The sequence below is a fragment of the Schistocerca gregaria genome, chromosome 8, assembly GCF_023897955.1.
Source record: "Schistocerca gregaria isolate iqSchGreg1 chromosome 8, iqSchGreg1.2, whole genome shotgun sequence".
In the NCBI taxonomy this organism is placed as follows: Eukaryota; Metazoa; Arthropoda; class Insecta; order Orthoptera; family Acrididae; genus Schistocerca; species Schistocerca gregaria.
In genome coordinates, this window is record NC_064927.1 from 413,939,201 (window position 1) to 413,948,078 (window position 8,878).

General features: G+C 42.1%; 1 non-coding gene across 1 annotated transcript; it reads left to right on the forward strand.

The window, feature by feature from the left end:
• Positions 1-335: 335 nt before the first annotated feature.
• Positions 336-410, forward strand: Trnas-cga (transfer RNA serine (anticodon CGA)). Its single transcript has one exon. It is a non-coding gene; the product is annotated as a tRNA-Ser (tRNA).
• Positions 411-8,878: the final 8,468 nt, after the last annotated feature.

Below are 8,878 nucleotides of genomic sequence, written 5' to 3' on the forward strand. Positions count from 1 at the left end.
AACATTTACATTTTTGTATATATTTCGTCAGTTCGTCATTGCATTAAAGGCGATGAAAAAGAAAGAGAAAGATGAGATTTTCACTCTGCAGCTGAGTGTTCGCTGAAATGAAACTTCCTGGCAGATTAAAACTGTGTGCCGGACCGAGACTCGAACTGGGGACCTTTGCCTTTCGCGGGCAAGTGCTGTACCAACTGAGCTACCCAAGCACGACACACGCTCCCTATTGACAGCTTTAATTCCGACAGTACCTCGTCTCCTACCTTCTGTGAAGTATGGAAGGTAGGAGACGAGGTACTGGCAGAAGTAAAGCTGTGAGGACGAGGCGTGAGTCGTGCTTGGGTAGCTCAGTTGGTAGAGCAGTTGCCCGCGAAAGGCAAAGGTCCCGAGTTCGAATCTCGGTCCGGCACACAGTTTTAATCTGTCAGGAAGTTTCAAAGAGAAAGATGGTATGCAACAAGAATCGAACCTGAACTGATGAACTGCCAGTTGGTGGGGTTGGCCACTCCACCATAGCACCAATAAGTGAACTGTGGCTGAAAAATCTTTCAAACATCATCTGTAAATCCTTAGAGAACGTTTTCATCTTTCCTAGGGCTCACATGCGAAATATTGTAGGTACTTGAAACGGACATCTACCTGTTTCTACTCACCTAGTTTGGGACAAATCGGTCGGTTCCATTCTGCACGCTCCCCTTGTTAGATTTAAAATTGGAGCAGGTGTGCTTAACTCATAAACTCTCAACATCTCCTCCAAATATCCACTGGTACAGCGCCTCTGAAGCAATCATCTTCACAATTCATCATGTTTCTTGTACAATATTTTACACACACTTTCAAAGAAAATACTGACCTGGTTCTGTGAGCAATACAGTACACTCAGTGCTGGCAGGAATGACGTCACACGAGAGCATGTTCAGTCGCAAACAAACAACTGCGTCCCTTTTCTGAGTTGATCGTAGCACAGCTCACTATAATTTCAGCACCCGACACTCGTTTCTAGTTATCGTGGAAACAGCTCTACAGAACATCTTTTCGTCCATTTTATTTGCATACCAGCACGCTTTCAAAGAGAAAAGGTATAATATTAGTTCAATATTTACAGCGTGCTGTAACATATTAGCACGAAATCACCCGCCAACACTGTCTCAAACTCAAGTTTCTCCACAACTTTTGTCTTCCAACGTCCTTAACAACACAAACACGTCATTACTCTCCATAAATACTGCTATAAAAAAGCAAAATTCACTCTTAATATCAAACACTTACTCTGTGATACATAAAGTTAATGAGAAACAACCCCTTTGCAGGGCATTTCATTCAGGAGTTCCTTAGAAGTTCAAATTTATACTTAAAGCTTCATTTACTCTCCCAATTGCTAAGGTGCAGTGTCGAGCTCAGAGATGTGTGAAATTCTTCATGTCTGATATATGCCTGGTGTTACTCATGACCGGAAAAAGATAAAATACAGTTTCAGTTTTCGTGTATTTTCAATCGCACAGTCAAATATTACTTAGAATTTTGTGGCTCTCAAGTTGAAGCTTATTTTCAAGACATGTTTCTCAGTTGCACAGGAAAAACTGGTCGCCCGGAGTTGGACAGCGAGCACTACTGCCGTGTGAAGAGACATGCAGGCTAATTTCCCTGTCCTAAGGTACCAGCCTTGGAAGGTTGAGTGTAGGCGTTTGCGTGAACAGAGGTGCTGTATGCGGATCGTAACATGCTCGCCGTTGAGCACAGAGCACAATTTATTGGCCTTCTATGTTAATTCTAACCCACTTGTTGGCATCCAAGGCCTCGGCTAATGCACTACAGGCTCCGTATCCTAGGTTGTAACGTATTTTACGCCGAGAGAGTTTGCATGCACTTATCGTACAAGCAAGTATACTTATTTCTCCCTCCTGCTCGTTTAGGGTACTGCGAGCAATTCAGAGGTTAAAGTAGGTGCGCTCTCGGAACTTAAAACACTATATAGTTCACCGGCGAACCACACTTCACGTCACAGGGTGGTGTTTCCCACGTACAGAATGGTCGAGTGAGGGCACACATCCATCCAAATGCAGTACAGGAATTTCACTTACATTCAATAGTTTTGCAATACGCCTATCATTTTGTACAGTCGAAACGGGGTCTAGGACGATACACTCTCACGCAAAAGTTCAAGGCGTAAGTAGCTTCCGTATGATGTGTTACTGACAAGTAACATTTATATAAATGATATGCCTTTCTAGTATTACAGGTGATTCAAAAATATTTCTTTTTGCTGATGACACCAGCTTGGTAGTGAAGGATCTTGTGAGTAATATTGAAACATTATCGAATAGTGTAGTTCATGAAATAAGTTCATGGCTTGTGGAAAATAATTTGATGTTAAATCACAGTAAGACTCAGTTTTTACAGTTTCTAACTCACAATTCAACAAAAACAGATATTTTGATCAGACAGTACGGGCATATTATACGCGAGACGGAACAGTTCAAGTTCCTAGGCGTTCGGATAGATAGTAAGCTGTCGTGAAAAGCCCATGTTCAGGATCTTGTTCAGAAACTAAATGCTGCTTTATTTACCATTACAACAGTATCTGAAATAAGTGACCGTTCAACACGAAAAGTAGTCTACTTCGCATATTTTCATACGCTTATGTCATATGGTATTATTTTTTGGGGTAATTCTTCTGATTAAAAAAAGGTATTTTTGGCTCAAAAACGGGCTGTTCGAGCTATATGTGGTGTAAGTTCGACAACCTCTTGTCGACCCTTATTCAATAGTCTAGGAATTCTGACATTGCCTTCACAGTATAGATTTCCTTTAATGTCGTTCGTTGTTAGCAATATTAGCTTATTCCCAAGAGTTAGCAGCTTTCTCTCAGTTAATACTAGGCAGAAATCAAATCTGCATTTGGAATGCACATCCTTGACTCTTGTGCAGAAAGGAGTGCACTATTCTGCTGCATCCATTTTCAATAAGCTACCACAAGAACTCAAAAAACTTAGCAGCAGCCCAAACACTTTTAAGCCTAAAGTGAAGAGTTTCCTCATGGCTCACTACTTCTATTCTGTTGAGGAGCTCCTGGAAGAGCTGAAAAATTAAGCAAATTCCAGTGTTACATTGTTGATTTTCTTTATTTAAACTTACGAATAGTCGCCTGAATACGTTTCCTATATTTCACTTTATCTGTTTCTAATATCGTGTTATAGTTTCATGTATTGACTCGTTCCATGACCATGGAGACTTCTTCTTAATTTGGTGCCACGAAACAATAAATAAATAAATAAAACATTGAAACAATAGCTAGAGGATAATACACAAGGTAAGTGAAATAAATAAGTGATGAGACGAACAGAACTGACAATTTCGTTGCAAAGAGAATAATTAGACTGAAGTAACCGCGATTTATTGTGGCCCACTGGACATTACAAAAGGCGCGACATGGTTCTTAATAGGGTGTGTGATCACCTGTGACGGCAGTGCGTGCTCTGCAACGTACTCCCACGCTGGTAACAAGGTTGCTAACGAGTCCTCGTGGACGACATTCCATTCCTCCACCAATGGTCCGATAGACGGGGTCAAAAACGTATTCCTGAGGGGCTAGAAGCACTTGTTCATCTTCGCTACTGTCAAACGCATCTCCTGTATTGAACAACTACTCAAAGCTCTCAAGCCTTTTATAGCCCATATTTACTAGACATTTTTCCTTGTTTTAGTCAATACTACCACCTCTGTAAGTTCCTACCCTACAGCCTTAGCAACAACAGTACCAGTACATGTATTTGCACTGTCAGAGGGATCAGAAAAGTTTTCGCTTGTAACTCTTGACTGGTTTGTCTCTGGTACAGGGAACCTCACCTCGTATTGACAGTTTATCCTACTGCATCATCCTAGAAAGCTTTTAACATCATCAAGGAATAACCCTGAATAGACAGACATACACTTACAGGCGCCGGAGCTTGTAACTATGGCACGTTGTAGCACGGTTGGATGACGTTTCAGGACATTTGTTATTGTGTAAAACTTAATTTACATGTCTCCTCTACAACCTCCACAAGTGTGTAATTTGAACTGTGATACACCCTTTCTACAGGGTGAGTATCTAACTATTGCCAGGAAGAATAACTCCAAAAGTATAATAGGAGTTGAAAAGTATGTGGGACAAAAGTTGCATGGTACAGTGGGGGCCATAATATGACATTGGTTTTTTGTTGCTATGTGGTGCCGCGCCAGAGATATGAAGGTCAACTTTTTTTTGTTGGGATGTTATAGTTTAATACTTATTTTCGGATAGCGGCAATCGTTGTGAATCCAATGAAGTGTAACAGTAAAGTCTTTGAAGGTCAACGAAGGTCACAAAGGTGGCATGCACGTCCATTTGCTGCAAGTGTCCGAATTGATAACCATCGGTATCAATGCAGTGCTGCAATCTTCTTATCATGGGTTGAATGATATTGCTTATCACATCGTCAATTGTCGAAGCACATGCTATGACAATTCTCTCTCGTATATCTTCAGGTGTAGTTGGAACGGATTTATAAACAACGTCTTTTATTAACCCCCAAAAGAAAAAATCCAGAAGCGTCAAGTCTGGTGAATGAGCCAGGCACGACACATCTCCTCCGCGTCCAATCCAACAATCTGGGAATTTTCTCTGCAACTGATTTCTAGCCATCAGCGAGAAATGTGCCGGATACCAATCGTTTGATACCACACTGCGTTCCTTAAGGTATTCTTTCCAATAAAAGACCTAATGTTTCTTGCAGGAATGTTGTATACTTCCTAGCGTTAAGATTTCCTTCGATGAAATAGGGGCTTATAATTCTATCCTCGAGAATCCCACACCATACATTCACCGACTACGGTATTTGGCGGGCAACTTGCCGCAGCCAGCATGGATTTTCAGTTGCCCAATAATGCATGTTATGCAAATTAACATTCTGATGGTTCGTGAATGCATACAATGCGTACCAGTTAATTCTTGGTGGTGAGTGATATGGTAAGAATGATATTTATGATGATACAGAACACGAACAACACTGCACTGGCTCATGCCAGATTCCCTTGGGTTCTGACGCCAACTAACACAAGGATCTCTAATCACAGTAGCAAGAGTACCGGAGTGGGCGAGCGGTTCTCGGCGCCAGGATCTGGAGCCGTGCGACCGCTACGGTCGCAGGTTCGAATCGTGCCTCGGGCATAGATGTGTGTGGTGTCCTTAGGTTAGTTAGGTTTAAGTAGTTCTAAGTTCTAGGGGTCCGATGACCTCAGAATTTAAGTCCCATAGTACTCAGAGCCATTTGAATTTTTTTTTTATTTTTTTGCAAGAGTACAAATTTCCGTTTCCTCGTTAGTAACTTTCCTTTGCAGGATATGTTTCCGATGCGTTAAAGTTCCAGTTCTTCTCAATTTATCATACACATATTTAAATGTACGACGTGTAGGGTGAGTACGTTGAGGATAAATTTTAGCGTATAAGTACCCACTCACAATGAATTTCGTTGGCATTCTCCGTAAATGAGAAGTGTACATCGACTTGTTCTTCGAATGAATACATCCATCACATTCGCTGGTTTCGACGATGCTACTCATACCATTGCTATTGGTGTTGTTTTGCGAAACCATCGAATGGTGTTTACATGTCAATGGCATGTTAGATGGATACGCCGTATTCGGAGAATATTTATTGTTTGTACGATATCAGAGATACAATTTTCAGAGCATGTGCTTCGGTAAGTGTCGATGTGATAAGGAATACCACTCATTCCATGATAAGAAGATTGCAGCACTGCACTGATACCAATGGTCATATCTTCGAACGGCTTCTGTATAAGGACGTCACCCCACCTTTTAGACTTTTGTTGAACTTCGAAGACCTTACTGTTGCACATCATTGGATTTGTCTCGATAGCCGCTATCAGAAAATAAGTACCAAATGAAAGCCTCCCATTTAAAAAAAAAGAACAAATTTGACCTACATTTATCTGAAGCGACTCCACCTAGCAACAAAGAACTAACGTCATACTATGGCCTCCGTTGTAGCATGCAACTTTTGTCCCACAAACGTTTCAGCCCCTATCATATCGTCGGTGTTATTCTTGGTGGTAATAGTTAGTGTCTCACCCTGTATGTCATTCTCCATAATATTCGCCCCGAAAACTGGTTCAACTGACGGTGGAATAATGCCTGTCCCTTCAAACATTTTACTGTTCATACCACCGATTTCCTGACGTCTTCATGCCTGAAAAATTAGCAGATGGTGTTTTTGATGAGCAAAGATTCCTGTCTATCGATCGTTATAATTTTCTGCTCTTTCATTGTCAACTAAATCGTTTGTGTTTGATGTTGTAATTTTGTTTCATTGCAAATTTGCCATACCCGTTCCTTATGGGACTGCAAGTATTGAGAATTTCCATCTCTCTCTTCAGTCAGTTCGCTAGCCTGCAAACAAGAATTGGGCCTGTGAAAGTATTTCATACCACGAATAAGTAGAAAAGGGAAAAGAGCGATGACATCACGATTCTTCCGATCTGAGGAGAGTCACTGTAACAGGAAAACGTCACACCACAACTCTAAATGAATTGGCACACCATACTAGGTACTTCCTGGAAGGACCAAAGAATGCCGTGACAGGCTACGTTTCCCCGAACGCGGTCCACACACACGTCCTGCATGCGGTTTGGCAGGCAGTGGCCGACCCTGCTGCACGCTAACTACTCTGAGAAGAGTCAGTTTCTTTCCCCTATTGGATAACGAGAGTCAAATGCACGTCTTCGCAGGAATCTCACGCGGAATGGTTGCCATACAACGAAGCTTACAATTTTAATTCTTTAACACTTCAGGTCGTTTTGGAAATTTTGTAAGTAGGCTGTTTAGGTTCTTACGTTGGTAACGCCGCCGCCACGTAGCGCTCTGTATGAAAATCACTGGCTGTGCTGTGTGCAGTCTGTGGCTGGATGGTAATGTTGTAATACTCGCCATTGTAGTGTTGGGCAGCTGGATGTTAGCGGCGCGTAGCGTTGCACAGTTGGAGGTGAGCCGCCAGCAGTGGTGGATGTGAGGAGAGAGATGGAGTAGTTTTGAAATTTGTAAGACTGGATGTCATGAAAATAATGACTTTTGAGCACTATTAAGGTAAATACATTGTTTGTTCTCTATCAAATTCTTTCATTTGCTAAGTATGCCTATCAGTAGTTAGTGCCTTCCGTAGTTTGGATCTTTTATTTAGCAGGCAGTAGTGGCGCTCGCTGTATTGCAGTAGTTCGAGTGACGAAGATTTTTGGTGAGGTAAGTGATATGTGAAAGGTATAGGTTAATGTTAGTCAGGGCCATTCTTTCGTAGGGATTTTTGAAAGTCAGATTGCGTTGCGCTAACTAAGGGGACGTTTCAATTTGTATGCCTAGTTTGTAATTATTTCATACAGATTTACTTGCTTATTAGCTCTCCTATGCCTACCAATGTGGAAGCGTAAAAAAATACAAGTAAAAGAAAGCTGTAGAACGCAAATGGGAAGGGAACAGAGCTTTATACACTCCACAGCCAGATGTCTTGGTCGCTACACCAAAGGTGCTGTCGTTGAAGAGATTTTACATTGTAGGTACATAGGCACTCATTGAAAAAGTTTCTCCCCTCGATTTCTAGGAAAAGACACCCTTGCGGATCCCAGATATGTTGATTAAAAATGCTGAGTTTTCAATTACGTATCAATTCCGTCAATTCTCAATTGATTGCGCGCCATGAATCTTGCGGCTGTATTTTCAAAAAGGAGGAGTGTGGAGAGGGTGGGAGCCGAAATGCTTTAGAGTCTTTCATTTTAGATCATACACAAATGAGAGGAAAAGTTTGGCCGTGGCTGAGACCTTAACCTTGTGAGAGGAACCTGAAGAGTGTCGAAAGTAAGAATGAGTGACAGGAATGAAATAAGCGTTAAAATGACTGTCAAAATTTTGAAGCACGTTGAAGACTAAGAGAAGCAATGTTGCTACTTTGGAAGCAAAATGGCCGAGCACGGGCAATGGCAGGGAGTTACAGTACTCGCCTTAACTACAGGAGCCGGTCGTAGTGACCGAGCGGTTCTAGGCACTATAGTGTGAAAACGCGCGAGCGCTACGGTCGCAGGTTCGAATCCTGCCTCGGGCATGGATGTGTGAGATGTCCTTAGGTTAGTTAGGTTTAAGTAGTTGTAAGCTCTAGGGGTCTGATGACCTCAGAAGTTAAGTCCCTTAGTGCTCAGATCCATTTGAACCATTTTTTAAGTTCAGGAAGACATTTCTGAGAACGTAATGGTACGTTTGGACAACAGTGTTCTATCGATGCGAATCATGGACTGTGGTAAAACCGGAGAAGAATGGAATCTAAGTGTCTGATATGTGGTACTATAGAAAGATGTTGAAAATTAGGTAAACTGAAAACACACTAAATGTTTCCACAGAATCAGTGACGAAAGGAATATGTGGGAAACGTTGGGAATGATAAGACATGTGCTGTGATAATAGTCGCTCTCTTTCATGATACTAGAGAGAGTTGTAGAGCGCAAAACTGTCACGAAGAATTGGTGAAGTTGGGTGTAAGTACTCCTCTGAGTTGAAGACTGGTTGGTCCTATCGGATTAAGTAAGAATGGGGAAGGCAATAGGCCGTGCCCTTTCAAGGGAACCATTTAGGAATTGGCGTAAAGTTATTTGGGGAATTACGGGAAACCTAAATCGGGATGGACGTATGCGGATTTGACCCCTCGTCCTCCCGAATGCGAGTCCACTGTGCTAAATACTGCGCCACCTCGCTTGGACTGAGATGAAGAGGTAAGCACAGGCGAGGAAGTTGTGGGAGGGCGCATCAGACTAGACGTCAGAATGCTGCGTCTTCCACGTTGTATTAGCGGTGACTTACT